Source organism: Pelodiscus sinensis, chromosome 2, assembly GCF_052426305.1.
Source record: "Pelodiscus sinensis isolate ZL-2025 chromosome 2, ASM5242630v1, whole genome shotgun sequence".
Lineage (NCBI taxonomy): Eukaryota > Metazoa > Chordata > Testudines > Trionychidae > Pelodiscus > Pelodiscus sinensis.
Genome location: NC_143053.1, coordinates 123,083,135 through 123,109,752, shown reverse-complemented (window position 1 = coordinate 123,109,752; position 26,618 = coordinate 123,083,135).

Below are 26,618 nucleotides of genomic sequence, written 5' to 3'. Positions count from 1 at the left end.
TGGAATTCTTTAAAAAGCCCTCAATCTTATATTGTGACTTGAGGAGACAGCTGAGTTCATTAGAGTTGTGTGTGAGTCCGGAAGTCAACTCAGCAGAGAGAGGACTTGAATTTGTCCTATATATCAATACACTAATATAATGTACCCTGCACCTGACTGTTTTGTATGTGCATTTGTGAGCATGACTCTTTGAATATGTCTTTTCTATTTTTAGTTCCTATTATTCAAAACCAAGCCAAAATATAGATAAATGCAGAGTATGGTGGATTTGGTCCATGAGGCCTTCACTCCTCCAAATGGCTGCTAAATTGGAATAGTTCTATCTAGAAAAGAAAAAGAACATCAGTCTTCATTGCTTTCAACCCAATGCTTTTCATAAGCACCTTTATTTACTGACCATAAAAAAAAATAAGAAAAGTATCTTCTTTAGCTGGGTAATGTTTTTATAACTAGCCCCACAGATTGAGTGAAGAAATGGTCACCTTTGCCCCCATCAGAGTGAGAGAAACTGGTTGTATGCATGCTCGTGATACAAAAGTGAACATAAATATCTCTATTAAACAAGAACACTTCTAAAATATAAAGAAGATAGAGAGCAAGATCCTTTTCATGTCAATACAGAATCCAAGGGTTTTTGTCATTTTACGGATAAAGCTTTGACTGAAAAGAAAGATATATATCCCTCCATCTGCTCATGTGTAAGATTATTTTTTCCAGTGTATGCAGTGTAGATTATTAGAGACAAGGTGGGGGGGGAGGAGTAAAAGCTGAAAGCAGTGTTTTGGGCACACACAAAAATACAAAGCTCCAGATCTTTTGGATAAAAGGCTGTCATGATCAGTTCATGTCAGAACTTGGGCTGACACATTCTTCAGTGTAACATTAGAATTGTCAGAGTTAGCTCCCCAAAACTTGTTTTGAAAAGAGTAGGGAATAATCTTAGACATGGTGAAAACAGTTAAGACACCGATTGGCTTCCATCGAGTTTTACTCACTAACACCAGATCTGAATTTGTTCTGTTGCTTTATAAAGCACATTGGGTTTCTTTCAGGATATTGAAATAAATTCTATTTTACTATTTTATTTGAATCCAACTGCTGGAAGGAACAAATTTTAACACCAAACAAAAATCTGTACATAGGTGATTAAAATTTGATCCTTTTCCTCTTCATATTCATTAAAATATTATTTTGCACATTTGCATAGATAGATAGATAGATAGATAGATAGATAGATAGATAGATAGATAGATAGATAGATAGATAGATAGATAGATAGATAGATAATACCAAAGCATTTCACAAACTATATACACCAGTAGTCACCAACCAGTAGGTCAGTATCTACTGGTGGATCTTGGAGACTCTGACAAGTGATCCTGACTGGTTTGTCCAGGAGGCCACCCAGTACTGGCACTTCATCTGCCTGTCTCCCAACTGCTGTGCTTCTCCTGGCCTGTGTCTTGGAGTGCTCCCTCCCCACCCCTGGGAAGCTCCTGCTTTCAATAGCAGGGAGGTAGAGGATGAGGAGGGGGGCACTGATGTCAGGGTTTTCCCTTCTCCACACCTCTGTAGCCCATGTCCACAAAGATGCTGCTTCTTTGACTGACTGTGCTCAACATACTAAAAGGGGCAATGCAAATCTCTGTCATACTCACACCCTGCATGTGCCTCTGTCACTCACACAAACACACTCATTACCCAACCCAACACATGCTTGTGGTGATGGTAGTGTTACTTCTTTTACTGCTTTCAAAGTGTGTTATTTTAGGGTTTTGACTTGTCTGTTAATTTCATAATTTTTATTTTTCTCTTATGCTTAAATGTAATTCTTTGAGTAGCAAGTTCTAAAATGCCTGACCAGGGGTGGTATCACTATGGTAATTTTTAAAAATGAATACTATACAGGTTGAACCTGTCTAGTCCAGCACTCTCTGGTCTGACAACATTCACTTATCCTGGGTGTGGGCAAATTTCCTGCAGCCCCATAAAAAGTTTGTTTATAGCCACTAGTCCTGGCTCTCAGTGTTCTGTGCTGTTATTTAGCTCTAATTTACCCCTAAATGTCTCCTAAGAGCCCAGTAAACAGTAGAAATGTTGGTGATGTTGCTAGACAATATTGACCTCTTGTGGTTCAGCAAATTCTCTGGTTCAGCACCAGTCAGGTACCAAGTGTGCTAGACTGGAGAGGTTTCTTCTGGTGGTACACATCTGCACATTACCTTAATATTGTTGCACATGACACAATTCATTCCCTTTAATTTTCTCATCCATATGTGGAACACTGGCCAGGCGTCTTTTGCAATTGAGCTCGATATGGAGGCTCCCGCAGCCAAATAGGGAGATCTGTCACTACCAGTTGAGCAGCACAGAGGGACTAAAGCAGACTTGCCCGTGCCCTGGCCCTATGCCTGCATCACTGAGGAGGCTGGGCAGGGGTCTGTGCACACTGCCCTTGCCGGCAGGCACTGCCCTCCACAGATCCCATTGGCTGAGAACAGGAAACCACAGCCAATAGGAGATTTGAGGGAGGTACCTACAGAGGTGGAACCGCATGTGGAGCCTCTCCCCCAAGAGCTGCTGCTGGCCATGCCAGCTACTTTCAGGAGCAGGGCTGGGCGAGAGCAGGGGTGAGCCTACTTTGACCCCACTGTACCACCATCCAGGAGTGGCCTGAGGTAAGTGGTACCCAAACAGAGCCCATATACTAAATCTCTGCCCTAGCCCTGAACCCCCTCCTGCAGCCTAACTCCCTATCCCAGTCTCAGCTCAGAGCCAAATTCCATGGCCCAAACCCAGAGCTAGCAGGCCCTGCACTCCAACCCACAACTTGGTGAAAGTGAGTGAGGATGGGGGGCGGGGGGAGAGAAAGAATGTAATGAGTGGGGGGAGAGGTTCAGAGAAGGTGTGGGGCAGGAGCGGGGTATCAGGAAGGAGGCAGGGCATGGGTGGTTGGCTTTGAGATAGATGCTAGATTGCACTAAAATTCAAAAAGGCATCTTGTACTTGAAAAGGTTGGAAACCACTGATGTCCACAAATCTGCAACAGAAATGCTGTTGGGTTGGTGACTGGCCGCCTGAGAATATGCAGTAAAACTGAAAGGAGAAAGGAATTTTTGCCCAAGAATGTTAGCACAGTGTCCTGGACGGAAATGTTGGTGTTCACAATGAGTAGATAGAAACTTGGCTTTCTAAAGTAGCATACAAAAAACACCTGGGGCCTGATCAAAAACCAATAAACATCTATATACTTCTACTGACTTTAAATCAGGGTTTCTCAATCCATGCGTCACAAGCCAAAATTGGGTCTCCAGAATGTGTCAAAGCGTTAGGTGAGAGGCCAAGTGATTGGTGGGTCAGCTCTTGCTTGGCCCACGGTAGTAGGTTGGGGAGGTTGAGTACTGCCTCCAGCTGGAGTTGCAGAACTTTCCCTGCATTCACTTCTCTGGGGCAGCTCCTGTAGTCCAGTCCCACAGCACTGCCAGGGTTTGGCTCCTCATTCTGGGCATTTCAACCTTGTACACAAAATAGCAACACTGGTCACGTTTGGCCCAACCGTCCCTTCATGATGATACTGGGAGTGGCTGGGGAGGTGGAGGGGGAAGGCTGAGTAGTTAACCAGCCGCCATAGCCTCTGTGGTGCATATGATGTACTAACTTAGTACCTACTACATTCATCTGTGTGAGTAAGAAAGAGTTAGTAAATCACATAGTTTTGCACTAAAGGGCATGAAAGGCACTCCAGGTTTAGAATTGGGTCATGAGCCCAAAAAGGTTGAGGACCACTGTTCTAGATCACACTCATTAAGAACTTGCTGGATGGAATTCATTTTAACTCCTTCACAAGGATGAGGACCAAGCTGAGAAACAAAGGCAGGGTTTGCAGATGAGTACTGTAAAGTAGTCCTGTACAGCTCCATCTATTACTGTAATTTCCACTTTCTTCCAATAAAAAAAATCACCAGTATTTGTCTTAATATCACATTGACATTTTAGTCATATATTTAGTTTATTTTTGTATAGTAGTTTCTCTAAAATTATGGTTATATCACACATCAATGATTTGAATGTTCACTAGATCCCGCTACTGTGCAAATGGAAGGATGGTCTTCTGTTTGACACTGAAATAGGATTCACAAGATTAGGTCTAAATACCCAAACTTCTATATGCTTCTTCTAAGACCTAGGCCAAGTCACTTAACCTGAGTGATTCAGTGCCCTGTCTCTAAATGGGTCTCATAATACATGCCGTGTCCTACACTTTATAGGTTTTAACTATTTAGGTTGTAAGTTGTTTGGGGGCAGTAAGGGATTCTTGTTACGTGTCTGTAATAGCCTAAGCACAGTGGGGCCCTGATCTCTGTTGGGAGCCTCTAGGCACTGCCAAAATTTAAACACCAAAATTAAATAGTGAATTTAGAACTGGAGCACAGGCACTGACTCTGTAGGTGTTCTGGGACTGGGGCAATTATGGGAAAAATAGTGAGAGTTCAACAGCCACCAGCAACCCTATGGATCAGCTCCTCCTCGCCCACCAGCCTTCCCTGATGCCTGGTGGGCCCTGATAATTAACTCCTCCCCCCAGTGCCTTCCACTTGCTGCAATCAGGGGATGGGGTGCAGTGGGGGTAGGGCCTAGAGCAGAGAAGGAATTAAAAAACCCCAAGGCTACTTCTAGATTGGCATGATTTTGTGGAAATACTTTTAACGGAAAAGTTTTTCCATTAAAAGTATTTCTGCAAAAGAGCGTCTAGATTGGCACGGATGCTTTTGCGCAACGGATGCTTTTGTGCAAAAGCATCCGTGCCCATTATAGACGCGCTTTTGCGCAAGAAAGCTCCGATGGCCATTTTAGCCATCGGGCTTTCTTGCACAAAAAATTAAGGTGCCTGTCTACACTGGCCTTCTTATGCAAGAATACTTGAGCAAGAGAGCTTATCCCTGAGCGGGAGCGTGAAAGTATTTGTGCGAGAAGCACTGAATTCTTACATTAGAACGTCAGTGCTCTTGCGCAAATTCAAGCGGACAGTGTACACAGCTGGCAAGTTTTTGCGCAAAAGCAAATGCTTTTGCATAAAATCTTGCCAGTCTAGACACACACCCAGAGTTCAGGAAGTCAGCACCTCTGGCTGCTGAGGTTGTTTTTTCAATAAAAAAGAGGACAATTTTGACAACACAATTTTCATGAGAAATGTTCCAAATCTTTGATCTACTCTAGGCATAAAATCATAGAAATGCAGAGCTAGAAGGGAATTCAAGAGGTTCTCTCATCCAATCCCCCATACTGAGGCTGTGAACAAAAAGCCTGTAGAAACTGGGGCCTGAACCCAGGATCTCAGGCATGCAAAGCATAAACTCTATGTATGTTATTTTCACGTATGAAATGACTAGCTAGAATAGTGTGAGGCAAATTGTTTGCAATAGGGTGCGTCTAGACTACATTCCTCTTTCAAAAGAGTAATGTAAATGAAGGAAATTGAAAATGCAAATGAAGGGCAGATTTACAAATCTCACTCTTCATTTTCATAATCACATCTGATCGCTTTTTCGAAAAAGTTTTTTTTTAAGCAGTTTAAATGCAGTTCTTTCAAAAGAAACCCTTTTTTTTTAAAAGAACCTTATTCCTGAACAAATGAAGTTTACAGGATTCTTTCAAAAAAGGTTTTTTTTTTCTGTCTAGACTGCTTTTAAAAAAAAAAAAAAAAAACTTTTTCGACAAAGCAATTGGATACGATTATGCAAAGGAAGCATAAGATTTGCAAACCTGCCCTTCATTTGCATTTTTTTTAATTTCTTTCATTTACATTCCTCTTTCGAAAGAGGAATGTAGTCTAGACACACCCATACTGTCTTCAACCATGGGAGTTTCCCCCATTGAGAGGGTTATCAGGGAATATGGCGTTTCAGCAGAGGAAGCATTTAGACTATGTGGCTTAATTTTTAGGCTTAATTTTTTATAAAAATATTAAGTGTACTGATGGCTCAAGATATTCCCAACAAATAGATGATCCGTTAGTGCCTAACTGATAAAGGCTCAGCTGTGTTCCATATTGCCAGCTCTTTCAGTTTTCTCATGAGTATCACAATATTTTATGTGCAGTTCTTGACATCAGATGATTGTGTGAGAATCTCAATTGTTATGTAAAAAGGAGGAAAAATTGTCTAGGTCTCACAATTGTAGAGAAATGCTTGAAAATGAGGCTAAAGCTCAAACCTCAAAAAGGAAATGAAAGAATGAAAAAGTTACTTTAATTACATAGGTTTTCTAAGCCAATTTCATGTTTTGTTTTGTTTTTTGTTTGTCTTTTTATTGGGGGGGTGTTGTTTGTGTTTGGTTTTTTGTTTGGTTTTATTTTGTTTTTTGGGGACTGGCTTAAGATTTCTGGGTAACGAAACTCTGCCTTGTAGAGCATTGTTGCAGAGGCTGTAGTGCTGTGCTGACCATACTTCCTGGGGAGGAGGAAGTATGGTCAGCACAGAGGTGAAGGAACATGGCCAGAGGTGAAGGAACATGGCTTCATGTTCTCCTTGATGTCTGCATTTTTGCATGCTGCTGCATAGAGACAAAGAGGGACAGGCACTCGGGAGTGAGTGCTCTTTGCACCCTATCACTCCTTGCATACCAGCGAAGCAGCAAGGCATAATCTGGTACTGTATAATTAGTCAATGAGACTAATTATTACTACAGTGATCCTTGTTATTAGCGGGAGTAACTATAATTACATACAGCCACAATCATAGCTTTCATCAATAGCACTATGGTGATAACTGCCAGCAGCCTGCAATCCCCTCCATTTTAGCTTGGCTGCTGGGTTCAAATTATCAAGGGTCCTTTTAATATCATGGGAATGTGAAAAAAAATCCACTTACGTGTAACCCAGAAGCACTGAGACCACTGACAAGAGAGAGTGAAATCTGCTCTGCAGCCTTAGCAGAGAGCTTTAGCTTAGGGGTAGGCTATAAAACAGTGGTGTTTTGTCAGGGTTAACTCCTGGGGCGCTGCCACCACTATACTTACCTGATCTTCAGCAGGCATGGCAACTGCAGCTCCCATTGGCCTCAGATCACCTTTCCTGGCCAATGGGAGCAGTGGGAAGTGGTGCTGACTGGGGCACTGCTTACCACAGCTCCCAACAGCAAACCCGCAGCCAACCCGCCAACCCGCAGCCAACAGGAGCTGCAATCACTTGTACCATAGGAGGTGCAGATAAATATAGTGGTGAGGGCATGCCAAGGGCTAATCCTAGTGGACCCAGTCTTACTCACAGGCTAGTATTTGCTCACATCTGCTTTAGTCCCTATAGTCACAGGTTCATGCCGATGACCAGGGTCTGTCGGCTTTACGTATGTATAGCAGGTAAGTTCCTTATTTCTTTTCTCCTGACTATTAATGTTTTGCAAAGTGTATCACCCTCTGGGGGATTCCAGTTACTGGAGAGAAACTATCACTAATTGAGGGCTTGTGAACAAGGAAATGGAGTCCTCCCTCCCAAGGTCAGCACAGTTTTAAAGTGTTGGGGTAACTTGGAGAGGTTTGTGTGGTGTCCCACAGAGCAATGCTGGGGGAAGCACTAGTTATTGAGGGACAGGAAAAATGCATTGTACAAGCAGGATCTTAGCTATAAGAGCCAAGTTCATGGAGATCTTTGGAACATGGACATAAGCATAATTATTTATTTTCCTAATCTACGCATGTAGGATAGGCTTGTCCATTGTGATGCCTTTCCATAGATGCAGTTCAGAATTCACTTTCAACACAGAGCATCATTGGTATCCAAACCTGCACACTGAGCGTGCTCTTCCTAAAAAGTGCATCCACAAAGTGATCCCAAATGCAAGAAAGCTGCCTAAATGACTTACTGCATTCTAATAGCGTAAATCTGCACACATTACCCACTGGACGTCTTATTGATCCGGGCTACCAAACCTGAAATCATTATTAATAAAAATGTAATGGGGTCTTATAAAATGCAAAATAAGAAGCTATTAATCTAAGTAATGCCAACAAATTGCAAAGCTTATCATAAAACTGAAAATCACTAATCAAACACTGTGCACTTTTCTCATACCAGGAACAGTCAGGAATCATGCATAATGTAACAGTGCAACTGCTAACAACAGCCTCATGAAGATAATTTAAGCCAGAGATGGGCAGGCTCCAGAAATTTTGCCTAGAGAGCAAACTCCTTTCTTCTCTCTCCCCTTTTAAACTAAACATTCTTCTGGCTTTATCTCATCAGCCTAGGTGAGTCTTATTAAAAGGCTATGAATCACTTTAAAAGTTAAGAAAAATATAAACAGCTTATGAATAATACAAATAAAAACAACTAGTGCTGTCTAGAGAGCTAGGAGGGAAAATCCATCAGGATCTGTTGCCAATTGTTATTCCTATAATGGAATGAATTACACTGAGGAAAAGAATTTAAGGAAAGTCCAATGGCAATCCCAAAAGGGTGTTAAGACAGTAATTTGTTCAGGGCAGGGATCATCATGTTTTTTTATGAATGATCACATATATTTACAATTTATAGAAATCATATGTTAATATAATTTCATAATAATGACTAGAATAATAACAATAATTAGCAAAGGGCCCACAAAACAGGAGCTGTTTGTGTGCCAGGGCTCAAAAAGAAGCTGGGAGACGAGATGGGGGAAGCTACTGAGATGGCAGGACAGGAATGGCCAGCTGGCTCCCGGCTGGGAAGAAGCTTCTCAGAAGTTTCTGCTGTCATTTCTATGGCACTTCCTTTGTAGATGGTTCCTTGTGCTCCACTTCCAACTCGGTGGCTGGAGTCCTGTGTGATCACACTCTCTGCCTCCCACCTAGGTGCCAGAGCCCCATGTTTTCCCCTGTCCCACCCTGGTGGCTGGTGTGTGCTCCTGCCCCTCTCCCAGGCTGGTCTCCTCCATATAGCCCACCATGGCTGGAAGGAGGAACCACGCTCTCTCTCCATCGCTGGTCCAATCTCATGTAACACAATAACCACTCCAGACACTCCTCCAGATCTCACTCTTGCCTCTGTAAGATATTGTGGATCCATGAAGCAGAAAACAGAGAGGGAGGGGCAGAAGGAAATTTAGCCTTCCTGATATTATCATTGTGGAGATATTAGCCTCCTCTGAATACCCTATACTATCCCATCACTCCTGAACAGAGGCATATACTTCATGCACAAATTGCTTGTGAAGGTTCTGTGGCCTTAACTAGTACGCAACTCTGCTAGTTTTAGTTCACAGGAGCTTATGCAAGCATTTCCCTCTGACTATACCCGTCAGTCTTCCTCAGTCTTGAGGAACACCCCCCTCCAAAAAAAAAAAAAAAAAAAAACAGGGAAAAAAATTCTGTTAGAAAAAAAAAAGGGCGGGAGACCAAAGTTGTTGAGGAAAAAAAAAGGCTTTTGAGACTTTTTGCCGGTGGCCATCTTGTTTCCCTGCTTCGAGGCTGAAGACAGCTCCCTTGCCGAACCAGGTAAGTAGAGGGAGAGGGAGTCCGGGGAAAAGGGGAGGGGCAGAGGCTGGGCCCGATTGTTGAGTGTATGTAGGGTTGCCAGGTGTCCAGTATTTATGCCTCCTGGCAGGGGGGAAAAACCCCAGAAAATACTGGACATTCTAGGTGTCTGGTATTTTCTGAATTTTTTTTACCGGACAGGAGGTGAAAATACCAGACTGTCCAGGTCAATACCGGACACCTGGCAACCCTAGGGGGAAGTGTCTACCCCCTCCCCCCCCCCCCAGGATGCAATCCAGCTGTTCATAATAGTGGCAGGTGAGCAGTGCCACTCCAGGGTGTGAACTTTGCCCCTGGCCCTGCCCCTTAATTTTTATATAGTCCTGGTCTTGGGTCCTGCTGTGCCCGGTCTGGTCCAAACATCTCTTGGTGTGGAGATCCTGGATGTAGGTCTCTTCCCCAGGACATGATGAGATCTAGGATCTCTGTACCAGTCTAGGCCAGTGCCCTCTTTCACCCCTACCAGGGGAAACAGAGGATGCTGTGGGCATGCTGGCAGCCAAAGGGGGCACAGAGGGGGCACTGGGTTCAGTCATGGTTCCTCAAAAACAGGACGCTGTTATGTGGCAGGGGGCTGGCAGGGTCGATGTGCTGACACATGCCCTTTCCCTTCTGCCTGCAGCTTTAAACTCTGCAGGAGCAGGGGAGTTGTCAGGTGTGGCCGGAATGACCACAAGGGTAGCTGTGAGAGGCCTCTGGAAGCCAATTATTTTGAAATAACAGCAGCTGAGCATCCAATAGTTGTTGCTATTTCAGAACAACAACTTCAAAATAAGCATTATTCCTCTTGACAAGCAGGAGTTATTATTTTGAAATAACCAGCTCATTATTTCAAAATAACAGACTGGGTAGTGTGGACATTCGCCTTGTTATTTCGAAATAAGGGGAGTTATTTCAAAATAACTCCCTAGTATAGACCAGGCCCTGTGTAGATGTACCCTTGGAGAATTTCAAGCTTATAACAAAACCCCAAATCAGATGAGCTTTGGATAGCTTTGTAATTAACAATAATAATAATAATAATAATAATAATAATAATAATAATAATAATAATTAATAATGAAAAGCTTCATTGGCACTTTTCGTCTTTAAGCCATGCTACAAATATTATCTAGTTCACCCTCAGCCATTCCTGTGATGTGTATAAGGGCTGTTATGGCTATTTGACAAAAGAAAGGAAGAATATGATTGGTTTTAGTCCCTGCACTGATAATATTACTCCAAGAATGTCAACATACTTATTACTTTCATTATATCCAGTCTTGCAGATTTTTGTGATTTTATTGCCAGTCTAGCAAAGATTGGGGTTTCTTTTTAAAGCTCCAGTGTCTTAATTCATAGAAATCTCAGATTTCTTTTAAGTAAGTTTATAGACCTTGTGGTTGTGGTGAGAAACTAGAAACCATGACCTGAATGACCTAAAGGCTTAAAACCCAGAAGGGAAAAAAACCCTCATTTTAATCTCCCAATTTTTAAGACAATGTCATGATTTTTTGAAGGGGGCTGACTTGTAAGTTTTGAATGGTTGAGACTGACAAGATATTTGTTTTATAATAGTTCCTCAAGGTTCCAAATAATATTAGGACCCTATTGTTCTAAGCCCTGGAGATGCACGTAATAAGAGAGTCACAGTCATCAAAGAGTTTATAATACACAAAGAAACAAAGCAAAAAAATAGATAGAGAATAAAACAGTCAGGGTATGTCTACACTAGAAAGTTAGTTCGAACTAACGGACGTTAGTTCGAACTAACTTTCCTATGCGCTACACTAGCGCTCCGCTAGTTCGAATTTGAATCGAACTAGCGGAGCGCTTAGTTCGAACTAGGTAAACCTCATTTTACGAGGACTAACGCCTAGTTCGAACTAGCTAGTTCGAACTAAGGGCTGTGTAGCCCTTTAGTTCGAACTAGTGGGAGGCTAGCCCTCCCCAGGTTTCCCTGGTGGCCACTCTGGCCAACACCAGGGAAACTCTATGCCCCCCTCCCGGCCCCGGACCCCTTAAAGGGGCACGGGCTGGCTACGGTGCCCGTGCCAGGTGCAAGCCTGCCAGCACCCAGCTAGCAGACCCTGCACCTGGCACGGCACAGAGCCACCCACCCGATGTCCCCCAGCCCACCCCCTCTTGCCGGGACCAGGCTGGCGGCTCCCGGGAGCTTGCCCTGGACCGCAAGAGGCGGGCACCTTCCTGGGCTAGTGCGGACATCGTGGACCTCGTCCACGATCTCCGCACTAGGCACAGGAAAGTGGCCGTCTAGGGCAGGAGAGCTGCCAGCCTGGCCACCCAGGACCAGGTGTGCATGAAAATCAAGGGGGTCCACTGAGACCCCCGACACTGAGCCCTGAGCTTACAATGGCCGTACTGGGTCAGACCAAAGGTCCATCTAGCCCAGTAGCCTGTCTGCCAACAGCGGCCAACCCTAGGGACCCTGGAGGGGATGGACCGAAGACAATGACCAAGCCATTTGTCTCGTGCCATCCCTCTCCAGCCTTCCACAAACTTTGGGCAGGGACACCACTCCTACCCTCTGGCTAATAGGACTCCATGGACCCAACCTCCATCACTTGATCTCACTTCCCTTTAAACTCTGTTCTAGTTCTAGCCTTCACAGCCTCCTGCAGCAAGGAGTTCCACAGGTTAACTATTTGCTTTGTGAAGAACAACTTTCTCTTACTAGTTTCAAGCCTGCTACCCATTCCTTTCCTTTGGTGTCCTCTAGTCCTTCTTTATGGGAACTCAGGAAGAACTTTTCTGAATGCACCCTCTCCACCCAACCCCTGCTTTTAGAGACCTCTATCCTGTCCCCCCTCCGTCTCCTCTTTTCTAAGCTGAACAGTCCCAGTCTCTGTAGCCTCTCTTCATCTGGGACCTGTTCCCAACCCCTGATCATGTTAGTTGCCCTCCCCTCTCCCAGCCTTTCTCTTCCCCTCTCCCACCTCCTTTTCCCAGTCTCCCCCAGTTTTTTTCAATAAAGACAGAGTCAATGTTGGAAGAAACGTTATCTTTATTTTGTACATCAATAAGAAGGGGGGCTAGGGAAGGGCAAGTGGAAGGAGGTGAGGGAGGAATGGGGTACGAGCCCCCGATGGGGAGGACTGGGCTGGCTCTGCGGGCTTCTGGGGGTGGAAGCTCTCCTGCAGCCCCCCAATTACTCCCTCTCCCCAGATGGCAGCCTGCGGCAAGTGCAGCCGGGCTGATGGCCGAGTGGTGTGATGTGCCCAGTGTGGGCACTCAGGGCACTCCAAGCCAGAACTTCTTTGGAAGCGGGGCACCCCTTAGAACTGTGTGTCCGGGGTGGGGGTCGGGACCCTTTAAGCGCAGCCCTCGGCTAGCCTGAGACAGCATCTCCATGCTCTAAGTCCTCCTTTTATGCCCTGCCGGCACTGCTTCCGGCCATCCTTAAGCCCTGTTCAGAGTCCACTCAATGTGGACTTACTAGTTCGAACTAGCAAAACGCTAGTTCGAACTAGTTTTTAGTTCTAGATGCGCTAGTTCGAACTAGCTTAGTTCGAATTAACTAATTCGAACTAAGTTAGTTCGAACTAGCGCTGTAGTGTAGACGTACCCTCAGAGAGTTGTTAAGTGTCTTGTGTAAGATCCCACAGCAGGTCTTTTGATTTCCAGTACAAAGCTTGATCCATTGACTTTATATAAGAATGACCATGGTGTCAGAACAATTGTCCATACAGCCCAATATCCTGTCTTCAATTCTTTATTATTGTTTCAACCAATTTGCCTGATACTGACATTAGGCTTACCAGCCTGTAATTGTCAGGATCACTTCTGGAACCTTTTAAAAAATTAGTATTATATTGGCTATTTTCCAGTCTTCTGGTCAGAAGCTGATTTAAGCAACAGGTTACTTTACACAATGAGTAGTTCTGCAGTTTCATATGTGAGTTCCTTCAGAACTCTTGGGTGAATACCATCTAGTCCTAGTGACTTATTACTGTTTAGTTTATCAGTTTGTTCCAAAACCACCTCCTCCTGATACCATTTTAATTTAGCTCTGGACTGCTAAGTATAAATAATAATAATCACTGCTTGAGCCCAGACAAGCACTCTCAGTTCATACCTTTAAACATGAGTCAATGTGAAATTCTCTTTCTTTGGCTTTCCCCCACTGGCAATTCAGATAAAAGACACTCTTCCTGACTGGAATTTGACAGGCACAGGTGGTACCACCAGCTGCAGGTTTGTTCAGTGCTCTTGGCTCAGCAATTGCTCTTGTTCTTTTTCAGTGATGATGAAGCAGCAAAATAGGAGGAGGAAAGCAGAACAGACCCTTAGGGTACATCTAGACTACATGCCTCTGTCGCCAGAGGCATGTAGATTAGGCTACCAGACATAGGAAAATGAAGCGGTGATTTAAATAATAGCTGCTTCATTTAAATTTACATGGCTGCCACGCTGAGCCGACAAACAGCTAATCAGCTGTTTGTCTGCTCAGCGCGATAGTCTGGACGCGCGGGTGTCGACATCAAAGGTATTTGTCGACCATCCAGGTATTCCTCCTGGGATGAGGTATACCTGGGTGGTCGACAAATACCTTTGATGTCGCCACCCGTGTGTCCAGGCTATCGCGCTGAGCCGACAAACAGCTGATAAGCTGCTTGTCGGCTCAGTGCGGCAGCCATGTAAATTTAAATGAAGCGGCGATTATTCAAATCACCGCTTCATTTTCCTATGTCTGGTAGCCTAATCTACATGCCTCTGGCGACAGAGGCATGTAGTTTAGATGTACCCTCAGTGTTCTTGTTCAGACATTTAGTAACCACAGTGGGAGTACGTCTACACAGCAGCATTATTTCGGAATAACGTCAGTATTGCACATCTACAAAGCAAGCCTGTTATTTTGAAATACATTCAAAACAACGGGCTTCTTACTCCTACTTCTGTAAACCTCATTGTATGAGGAGTAAGGGAAGTTGGAGGAAGAGTGCTCAGTTTCAAAATAAGTACTGTGTAGACATGCCCAAATTCAAAATAAGCTATTTCGACTGAAGCTACACAATTAGTGTAGCTCAAGTTGCATAGCTTATGTTGAGTTTAGCCTTGCTGTGTAGATGTGTCCTGGGTTGCTATTCAGTATTTATTCACAAAATACAATAATAGGTTATTTTTGCAGATCTTGATCATACATCACTAACTGCACTACAGATGGGAGTTTGTCACTGAATCCTATGAGAGCAAAATTGGGCCCAGAGAGCAGGGGTACATTTTAGGAAGGGATGGGTAAAAGAGTTTGGATGTAATAAGAACTGACCAAAAGCTGCATTTTTGGGGAAAAAATGAATTGTGAACATTTTGAAGTTCCAAAATATTTCATTAAATGCTCGTTTTATTTTATATGTTCATGTTTCTCTTTCCCCGACTGAACTAGAGGTATACGTGACAAGATACTTTGAGAAATTCTATTTTTCTGGTATTTCCATCCATATGTCTGGGATCTGAGAGCACATGGAACTCATGGCATTAGGAGAACAGCTACACTGCAGAGCTATTTTGGCATATCATAAGTATCCCAAAATAGCTATTCCGTGTCTATTGAAGCAGCCTATTATTTCAAAACAGATTTCGAAATAACAGGTGGCTTATTCCAACATCCTTCATTCCACGAGGGTTAAGGGGAATTTCAGAATAGTGAGTTATTTCAAAGTGTGGCTCTGTGTAGACTCCTATTGACTTCAATGGGGGCAGAATTTCATCCATACCAACTCATTTTGCACTGAAGGGCTCCAGCTATGACGATCTCCCCAGAAGCGACTTATGCACTCTAACTATCCATTAGCATGGGAAGGCTGGCTGCAGTACTTATTTGGAATCGTGTGCTGCAAACTTAATTGACCTACAAAATCATATACTGTGAACTTGACTGATCATGAAATAGCTCTGAGACTGGCCTACTCAAATTTCTCTGAAATTCTGCTTGGCCCTTACTATATTCTGGAAGAATCTACTAGAATTTTCTTGAAATTCAGCATGCTTTGATAAAGAGTCAAAGATTTATTTGCACTGTACCCAAGAATTATGATACATAGCAGATAAACAAGAGGGGAGCTTTCCCTACTTCCTCTTTTCAGTATCATCCATATCTATATGCAAAACACCAAATAAAATAGATCATGACCCCAAACTCTCATACAAATCATTTTATGACTGGAGATTTTAGATAAGAGGCATGGTATGAAGCCAATTAGTACTCCATCATTGAAGATCAGACATATAAATATATAAAGATCTGGATATGGCTTTAGATATTCATAAATTGATTTTTCACACACACACACACACACACACACACACACACACACACACACACACACACACACACACACACACACCAGTGACAAAATTTAGTCTTTCATATCAAACTATTTTCAACCCCTGTATTAGGAAAACCTTTTTATAAATGTATGTCACATGCAACAAACATACAAGGTTTTTGTAAAGTACATACTTAAGGCCAAGCTCTACCCATTTAAGATGGAGAGTTTATGAAGTGATGATTAAAAAATGAATTAACTGTTAGAATTCATAAAGAAAGTGATAGAAAAACTTATATTTAAAATATTACAATTTAGTATTTAAAGTAATGGTATGCCTTTGCCTGCAATACAAGTTTCATTTCTGGTCACCAAATTTCAAAGGTAAAGTAGAAGTACAAGGAGTTCAGAAACAGATAACACCAGTGATTAGAGAGAGACAAGATAAGTGTGAGGTAATATCTTTTATTAAATCAACTTTTGTTTGTAGAAAGTACAAGTTTTCAAGCAGTCCAGAGCTCTTCTTCACATCAGTGGTAATAGGCAAGGAAAGGCTCTCTGTATGAAGACAAAGTCATAGTTTAGAGAGGAGACCCAAAAAAAGGGTATATAAAACCATGGCAGGCATACAAAGGGTAAATGGAACCTATTGTTTCTACTTCTGAAAAGAGGATAAGGACATATTCAAAGAAAGGTAATAAATATAAAAGTGAGACAAGGAAGCATCATACCAAATAAGATGAGTTGTGGAACTCATTGCTATAGGATTTCATTGAGGTCACGAGCACAATAGGATTCAGAAAGGGATGTTTTTTCCATTAATGATGAGAATATTGACAATTTCATTTAAGAGAAAACATTGTTTTAAAAGGGATATGAGCTCTTATACATCTGTGCATACATCAATATCAGAAAGAAACTTCCTTTAGGGGAAGTATTTTTTACTTCAAATGTTTTCTGCAACGTTTTCTGAGTCAGATGGTACCATCCTCTATCAGAGATAAGATACCAGACTAGCTGGATCACTGGTCTGATCCAGTATGGCAATTCCTGTATTCCTAAATGTTGACAAAAAAGTGTTTTATGAATTCTATAATGAACAATTTAAGTTTTACATTCTACTACTATCTATGATTTATATGAGAGTGGGGTGTATTACACTCTTCCCCCCCACCTCTTAAGTTAGTGAATGTGATGAGTGATATGTCAATAGGTAAAGAGTGATATTTTTCTGGGAGAGAGGCTAACCTGATTTTTCCTTGTCTCCTCCAACCTTTTTTCTTTATATACCAAACCTTCTGAAACATTTTCACCATGGCTCTGATGCACTTTGTACACTACTTACAGTATTTTGTTCATAAAGTTTGATAGGAAATAAGTATCTCTATCATGTATCGTTAATGGCCAAACCATTCCAGGAGACACATCTATATTCTAATACTATACTCATTACTACAGTATCTGAATGCTTTACAATGAAAAATAAGTTAAAAGTGAGAAAAAATCGTGTACCTCTTGTTTATGATGTGTTTGGAAGCTTTTTGGTCCTAATGACTTCATATATACATGTGTATATATAATATCCCCATATTTTAAAGTATATATATTGTTGTGATTCCATTCCATGCTCCTAACAAGAGCATGTCTTTGAGGATGTAGAAATGGCATTCATTAAAATGAGATTTTCAAGATAAGACAATGCGGAACTGCAGACTTTCAAACCGCAAAACAAGGCAAGAAAACATATATGTATATATTATTTTATGTCATAGTGAGTTATATATCTTTGTATCTCATTGTAGAAAACAATATTTGTGTCATTAAAGTCTAATTTGCAATAAGCACAGCTCTATTTTAGCATTTGATCAAACTCAACTGTTCTTTAGTGTTAGGTCCAAACAGTTTCCCTATTGATTGCAATGGGGGCTTCAATAACATTTAAACACATAGTAAATACCAGGCTCTGTATGCTCTCTTATTTGTCATTTTTCCATATTTGTTTGTTTTGTTTTAATGAACATGTTTACACTGTGTATTGAAAAAATGCCTTTTCACTTGGCCTCACTGCTCTTGTTTCAGGTGGGTCTCTAATAGCTGGAGCCAAACCTGCCATCACTGGGCACTCTGGATTCCCTTTGGCTTTAACTCTAGCTGCACAAATGGAACAGTATTAAGATATAGCTTAGTAATTATCCTATTTGTCAACAGTAGAGCAGAGGAATAGTGAATTATCCAAGCCCCCTTCCCCCCCCCCAAAAAAAAAACTTGGAGAAGAAACCAAACCATTTTATTTTCATTTACTAAGTAAATTGTTGTAAAATACAATTCAAATATTGAATCCTTTTCTTAGCTTAATCAGTCCTTTAATATCTTTTGCTAATACATCATCTGGGTGAAAATTTGGCAGAAATGTTGCCACGCAAACTGAGTGATACCTTGAGTTAGGGTGCATGTTTTCTTTCTGTTTGCAACATTGTAAAACTTTGTTTCCAAAACAGAGAAATAAAAATAACACTAACATCATAGCAGCATTTTACACAGTGAATCAGAGTGCTAACTACTGAGCAAAATCTTTCATCCCTTTTGCAAACCAAATTTTGCAATAAACAACCAGTGACTAGCATTAGAACTGTGATTTGCACACTGCAATGTGCTATAACTTGATGGGATTTTCAGTCTCCTTTGCTAGACAGGGAATGTCATTACTCTCCTGCAAGCTAAGCAAAAGCTATGGGAGGTTTGTCATGCAACATAACCAGGGAAAGGAACTGGGGGAAAGAGGAAAAGGATCTGCACTTCCTGTGTTCTCTAAGCATGATTTTCTGTATCCCATGGCTAATACATGCAGCCTGTGAAATGAATGAGCTAGGTACTAGATGGTGAAGCAGTATAGTATGGTCCTTATATCTCCTGAGCCATAAGGAATGAGTGAGTAAGCTGTTTTGTACAATAGAATCTCAGAGTTATGAACACTAGAGATGTGAATTGACCCGTCAACCCATTTGGAACCAGATGCACACAATCAGGCAGCAGCAAAAACAAACAAAAGTGAATACAACACACCACCATGTTAAAGGGCAACTACTATAAAAAATAAAGTTAAAAATAGGGACATTTTCTCTGTTAGTTTCATTTAAATCAGTGGTCTCCAGCCTTTTTAAGCACACGATCACTTTTTGAATTTAAGTGCAATCCAGGATCTACCTCAAACCCCAAGCACCCTTGCCCTGCCTCCTTCCCCACCCTTCTCTGAGGCCTTGCCATGCTCACTTCATCCTCCCTTCCCTATTGCCACTTTCACTGGGCTGGGACAGAGGGTTGAGGTGCAGGGGGTGTACTCTGGTCTTTGAACAAGGGGTTTTGACTGTGGAAAGGGCTCTGGGCTGAGCCTGGGGTAGAGGGTTGGGGTGCAGGCTCTAGGAAGATGTTTGGATACAGGGGTGCAGGAGGGGTTCAGGACTGGGGCAGGGGGTCCAGCCAGGCTCCACTTACCTCAAATGTCTCCCAGGCAGTGGTGCAATGGGGCTAAGGCAGATTCACCCCTGCCCTGACCCTGCACCATTCCCAAAAGTGTCCAGCATGTCCAGCACCAGTTCCTGTGGGATGGATAAAGGCAGATGGCTCTGCACACTGCTCCCCATCCATAGGCACTGCCACCTCAGTTCCCACGGGCCATGGTTCCCTGTTCTGGCCACTGGAAGTTGTGTGGGCAGTGCCACCAAGGAAGAGTAGATGTGAAGACCCCTTGATCTACCTCCCCCAGGGGCCATAGCAACATGCTGGCTGCTTCCAAGAGCAACACAGGGCCAGGGTAGTGCCCCTCCTCATCCTCCACCTCCCTGCCACTGAAAGCAAGAGGTTCCCAGGGATGGGGGGTTGAGTAGCTCCAAGACACAGGGCAGGAGCGCACAGCAGTGGGGAGACTGGTAGCTGAAGTGCTGGCACTTGATAAATTCCTGGGCAAACCAGTCAGGATCACTTGTCAGAGGCTCCAGGATCTACCCGCTGATCTTGATCTACTTGTTGGTGAATGGTTAAAAGACTTTTTTTTCTGAATAGTAAAGTTGCAAAACTATATTGAATCAATGTTGTAAACATTTGAAAGAACAACAGTGTTTTGTTCAGTTATAAACAACCTCCCTTGCAGATGTGTTTATAACTATGAGATTCTAATATTCTTTAAAAAACAACTAACTCTAAGGTGCCACAGGATGCCTCTGCATTTTTACAGATACAAATGAACACAGCTACCCCTCTGAGACTAATATGCTTTGATGACTACTATTTGAAAAGTCATTTTAAAGACCTCCTAAGACCCAATGATGACTTTTAGGAGTTGCCCATTGATTTGCATTTAAACACTATCCAATTCACCCTGAATCTGCCCCAGCCCTGTACTCTGCTCTACACATACACGCTCTTCCTCTTGACAATCCATTCCACAAATGTTTTATTTGGACCGGGATTTAGGCGTATCCTGGACACAAGTACAGTACACAGAAAATTGGCACTGCGGCAGTTGATCTTCCAGGGTTCAATTTAGCGAGTTCTGTACAGACTCACTAGATCATGGGTTCCCAAACTGGGGGGCATGCCCCCCTGGGGGGCATGAAGAAATTCTAGGGGGGGTATGAGGCGATCCAGCCACACACACACCCATCAATCCCACCACAAGTTTTGCTGCTATTTTTTGGGGGGGGGGAGATGTGAGGGTTTCTCAAAAATCAAAAAGGGGGCATGATGAGGAAAAGTTTGGGAACCACTGCACTAGATCAAACTTACACATGCACACACACATACACACACACGCTGTCTCCTGCTCTTAGCCTTTTCAGGTTTTTCCATCCCAATTGTCTGTGCTCACTTTCTGTCCATGCTCATTCAGTACAACCCCTCCCCCCACACTTTTAACTTCATTACTGATGAAGACAAATGATGTCACTGCAATAACGGTTTCCAAAGCATTATCCAAAGTATTAAAGGGGCATTATACATTAATCTGATTGGTTCTATTCACTTTATTTACCATCCTAAAAGAAATTGGAAATTAGATTTCTTTTTTTTTTCCCCTTCAGAACATATATTTTCCAGGAAGCTATTTCTGTATGCTTCCTAGGTGGCTGAGCTCTTGCAGTAGAATACAGGGCGACCCCTACTATAAGTCGCCCTGGTATACATCCGTTTTGCACTAAAATCATTGACATTTTCAGGAACTGGTGCTTTATAGCTCCCATTCCCTGTTCTTAAATAGCTCAAAAAAACCCACCAATTTGCACAAATGGAAATCGGCTGCGGGAAAAAAATTCCCCACTCTAGGTTGTTTTGCTACAAGTCCACGTTTTTCAGAAGGTATCTTGGACTTATAGCAAGGACAACCTGTAGTGGTCTAGCTCTGTGCCATCTACTAAGCTTTCTACGATATCACACACAAACAATTTACAGTTTTAGGGCTAGCCGCTAGACTATGCATTTGCACTGTATAGCTGTGTTGCTCCAGAAGCAACACAGGGAAAACTGATACCTTAGAAAACCATGTTAACATGTTTGCCCCTTTCTCCAAGGGTAATGTGATACTGGCTCTTACTGGCAGTGGATTACAATTTCTTGCTTGTACTCCCCTTCTCCCCCATCCCATGCTAGCTCAACTAGCCAAGACAGAGGCTGTGGGAAGCTCCTAGATTCCACCCGCTCACTGCCCTTTCCACCTACCTTTTCAGGCAGGCAGTAGGCACTTACTGTTGCAGTCCTGGCTCCAAGCTCTGGCAAAGCCATGCAAGGGTGTATCTCTTATGCTCCTACAAACTTGTGTAGGCCAAGCCACCATCTGGCCCTGTGATATAAGCCAATGAACCATTACCTCAGGAGGCCTAATGGCAAGGGGACTTCACAGGCAGCCCTTGCTGTGATCAAACTACCCTTCTTGTGCCCTAATGCACAGGAAAGATTGGGAGGCAAATCAGTGCATCCACAATTACAGATTCATTTTCTAGCCCCACCCCCCTCTTCCTAACCCATTTGAAAATGTGGGTGGATGCATGCTTGCAGCATCCACGGTGTCTAGTGTGTCCCTGGACCATCGGTTGGGGAAAGAAATTGCCCACACTTCAAATTCACAGTCCCTGTGTCATTCCTACATTAAGAACCCATTAGCATTCCCCTTCAAGTATCTCAGTGTGTTATTCCCCTTTCTCCATACCACACACCATCTTATGAAACATCTGCAGTCATTTCTTTGCTCTTGAAAGCATTCCCAGGCCTGCTTATTTTGAGACAACTGCATGATCTGATGTTTTGACATTAAAAATCCTTTGGCAAGTCAGTAACTCAGTGCGCAAAAACTGAATCAGCCCTTCTTGAAGATTTATTGTTTTAGGTCTTTCATATCAGATATCCATTCACTTTGCAGAGCAGCTTCTTTTAATAATTCCACTCAGGCTTTCAGCATTGCTGCTGCCACTGCTGCTCCTGCACTATAAGTACAATCAATAGCTGGATGGACAAAAATTAAATCATTTAATGGATTTCTGGTTGAGTTGATTTAGGTCACAGGGTTGCCCACTGCTTCTGGCAGCCAACATGATTTCATATTCTTGTATTGTCATAACAATGCACATTTCCTCTTGGTTACTATCCTGTGGCATGTCTGAGCAGAGAGTACAGCTTAGCTGGGGTGTGTGAGGTTATGAAAGGAACCTATGATAGCTACGGTCACAGGCACAGGGGTCTCACATCAGCTTTCTTGGTTATTACAGTAATGGCTATCAGAAGTGTTTGCCTAAAAACATATTGCTTTCTTTCCCGGGAGGATAATACTGTTGAAAACTATACCTGTTCTGCAAGTGTGCACTCTCAGCTCTTTCCTGCGTGAGACTTAGAATACAGTATGTTCCTTTGCATGGTATACGCAGTTGCTGACATTGAAAAGTTGCATTTACCAATTATTACCGCACCCTGTTACCAGAGGTACTTCATTTATTTTCTCTCCTACATTTAGGGAAATATATAAAAGGGTCTCTGGGTGGCAAAACAGCTCTTAGCTTAATGGGTCCCCGCGGTGCACACTCCTGGGGGGACAAGAGACTGCCTAAAGATTGGCAATCTCTAGTGGCAAAATATCCTACAAGATGCTCTAATTTATGCTGCGGGCCAGGCTAGTTTCTACCTAGAGGCAGGATCAGCAGAACACAAAGGTGGGTTAAAGCCACATTTTCTCCTCCACCTAAGCATGCTTTAGGCAAACTAGAAAATCTATATATAGTACAGTGTTCTATTCACCCTCACTCTCCAACTCTTACTCCCAGCTTTTCTGCAGACAGAAATCCAATACAGGGAAGGTCTGCCCAGAGCTGGGTTTTAGCAGCTTAAGGAGCCCACTCCCTTCACTATGGCAAGAGGTCCTGAGCTGGATGAAACACCTGAGAAAGCAGATGGTGCTGGAGAGGACAGTAGTAGCTTGCCAGAGCATCCAGGAGTACCACTATTATTTCCCCTCAGCCAGGAGTCCCACATTATCGTATGTGGTTGGGATCGTTGCCCTCCCCGACAGAAAGCTCTGAAAAGAATGTGATAGACGCACCTGGTACAGCTATCGCTGTTGGCACAACAAGATGTAATTTGAACACACAACCTGCCATCAGTGAGGATAGTGAATCCAGCCCAGAATGAGCTAAACATTATGGTCTATTGGAGCAATATGTAATCATAAACTTGCATTATACCTAGTCATGAATTATTTTTACAGAGTATTTTAACTACTCAGTCACATGCAATGGCTTGGAGTAAATAGGCGTTTTAATCTGTTTTTAATTGGCATGTTATACTTCTGAATCAGGAATAAAAGGAATTAATACATGTTACAAAAATGGGATGGGATCTCAGCTAAATTAGAATAAAGGCATTATAATATATGAAGTAAGTGTTCACAAATTAATTTATAAATATATCTAATCATTTACCCACCAGGCTGTAACAGCTTGTTGTGCACCATTACAATTTGTCATGTAAATAAATATTTAGATACAGAACAAAGCTAAAAAAAAAGAAAATAAGAGTGTGTAAACTGCAGTAGCCTTAAGTATCATTCATGTCTTTTGTAGCTGTTGCTTTTTAAAAATCAATGCTGTTCTCTTATTGGGGAAGCACAAGACAGTTTTACAACTGACCAATTTAATTGCCCTTGAAACTCTTATAATTTAAGATGAGCTAATTAAAAATATCAGGCTGGATTCTGTCACATTTACACCAACTCACACTCTAGTCTATATATGGGGCATTCTGACTGCTTTGCAACAGTGAAATAATACTAAGCTTTAGGTACACATATGACCCCATTGACCTACTACCCAGGTGCCACCCAATCTTTAACTGTATTTATCTTCAAAAGAAAAAAAAACAGTTGAGATGTAGGAAAGTTCTAGCATCCCCATTTTACAGATGGAAAATGGAAGCCCTGATCCCCAAATGTATTTAGGAAGCTATCGCCCATTGATTTAGGTGCCTAAACAGCTTTGAGGATCTGGGCCAAAGTTTCATAGAAAATCTGTGGCAGAGTAGGTACTAGACATTTCCGAAGCCCTAGGCTAATGCCCTAACAACTATTCTCCCATTTTTTGTGCTCCATCAACCCCTCTCTTTCCTCCTCTCCATTTGCCATACACCGGGTTCTACATACACACTTCTCCAGTGCTATGTCGCTGCAGAGATTCCTGTTACAATGGGAAAATTCCCAGGTCAGTTATCTTGCTTTCTTAGCTGATTCAGATGGGGGTAACTATATTTTTGGATAATGTGGGATGTAGGACCCATAAGAATTACAACTGCCCTTATAGCTCCTTAAGTCTCAGTGTTGTAAACTAACACTCTGTTCAATATATAAAGAAGTTGAATAGCAAAAATAATATGGGAGAAAGAGAGGGAAAGTTGTGACTAACTGCCCATGGTGAAACTGTCTTCGGTAGTTTCCATGTGCATTGTTTTCAAGAGAACGGATTTTTTTTCGTGTTCTGTATGTTACCATTGTTACAGCTCTTCCAAATTAAAAGAAAGGAGAAACATTAGAGTCTTCAATAAATATCTGATTTGATTTGTGCTCTGCTGGTGACAGATGCATTTAAATATCCCTGAAAGAGAGCGAGTGAGAAATTCCCATTAGAAATGCAGTGTGCAGCCTTTTAAACCAGTACAAGTCTTGTATCTTGACCATTGTTGAACATTCATATCAGCTGGAAACTCTCAAATGAAGCAGAAGGAAAGGGCTCAACCTCTACTAAATCCTGATCATATTTGTTGGGAATGCTACAGTGGCCTTCTCCCATTTTATGCTGCATTTTATTCATGCCCCCCCCATGAAAAAATTGTCTTGTGTAACCTAAAATTGCAAGCAACATATTAAAGAGAATGGTGTATTCCTGTGAAAGTGTGCATGTGCGCAGGCATTTTAACATCTAAATATAGTAAACAGACTTTTAACTGGGGTAAATTGACATACGATAGTTCCACTTAAGTCAACATCCCTAATAGTAATCAGCCCCAATAGAAATTGAAGTCAATGGAGTTACAGTAGTTTACATCACTGAAGATGTGACCCAGATTTACTTTAAACATTTTAATTCATCCTTTTTTAAAAAATAAGTGTGACCTTTTTTAAAATGTCCCATGCTTCTAAGTCTTTTAACAAACTTACAGTAGTTAACACACAACAAATTCAACACAAACTTTTCACTCATTTTCACTTTACTCATGTGCACACTAGGACAAGTTAATTGCAGAAGTATCCCATGTGATTAGCAAGACCATACATCCTGTTTTGGCCAGGATAGTCCCTTTGTTAAGCCCTATCCCAGTCATCATGACTTTTTTTGGCAAAACTGGGTATTTGTCCCATTTACTCTTGCCAGCCAAGTGACAGTTGGCAAAAGCAAACAGAACAAATACTAAGTTTTTCCAGATAAATGGGGTGCGGTGGTTAGAGGCTCATGGAAGAATATGTGGGGGCAGGAGGGAAGAAGTAGCAATTCCAGCCTTGAACAGCAGTGCTTAGGAGAGTAACTGGGAGCAGCCCCACAGTCTAGAAGATAGATTGGAGGCAAGCAATAGGGCCTGGCTAAGGTGCTGATTCTGTTGGGGATGGGACATCTTGGGCCAGCCCGGTGTGGTGTCCCTTTTCCCTTTGGGAAAATATTACCATTCCCCACAGGTAGGATGATAGACTCATGTATTCTGGATATATGCTGTTTAGGTTGCAGTATTAAGAGTCCTAGATAATAGAGTGGGGTCTGAAGAGGGGATTTAAAAAAAAACATCAGTGTTTCAGACCAGGAGTAGGATGGGACTTACAGCTTTTGGGCTCTTTTACTTGCTCAGATTTTGGGTCAGACACAAGTAGTTAATCTGAACAGTGAATCCAGAATATGCTATAAAATGAAAGAATTAGCCATTTACTACCAGTATTATTTACTATCTTTATTAAAGCAGTGCCTAAAGACACCAAACTAGATCAGGAATCCTATATGCTGGGTGTTAATAAACCAAGGGCAAATTGTGACCTTGCCCTAAATGCCTGTATGGGGGTGTTTGGCAGTTGATCTAATAATTCTCTGTTCATAAGTAAATAGTGGACAAGGTTTCAGTAGAAAGGAAGCCTGAGTTTGTAGCATCTTTTTGTAGGTTTTGTAGAACCCAATAATGAGTAAACTTCCTCTAGCCCCTGCCACCAAAGTTAAGAAATGGGACTTCTCACTTGACTTCTAGCCCTTTGAAACATTAAAGGGTCATATTTTCAAGCTTTGGTGTGCAAGCCAGCGGGCCAGAAATTTTCCTTTTTTTAAAAAAAAAAAATGTGTA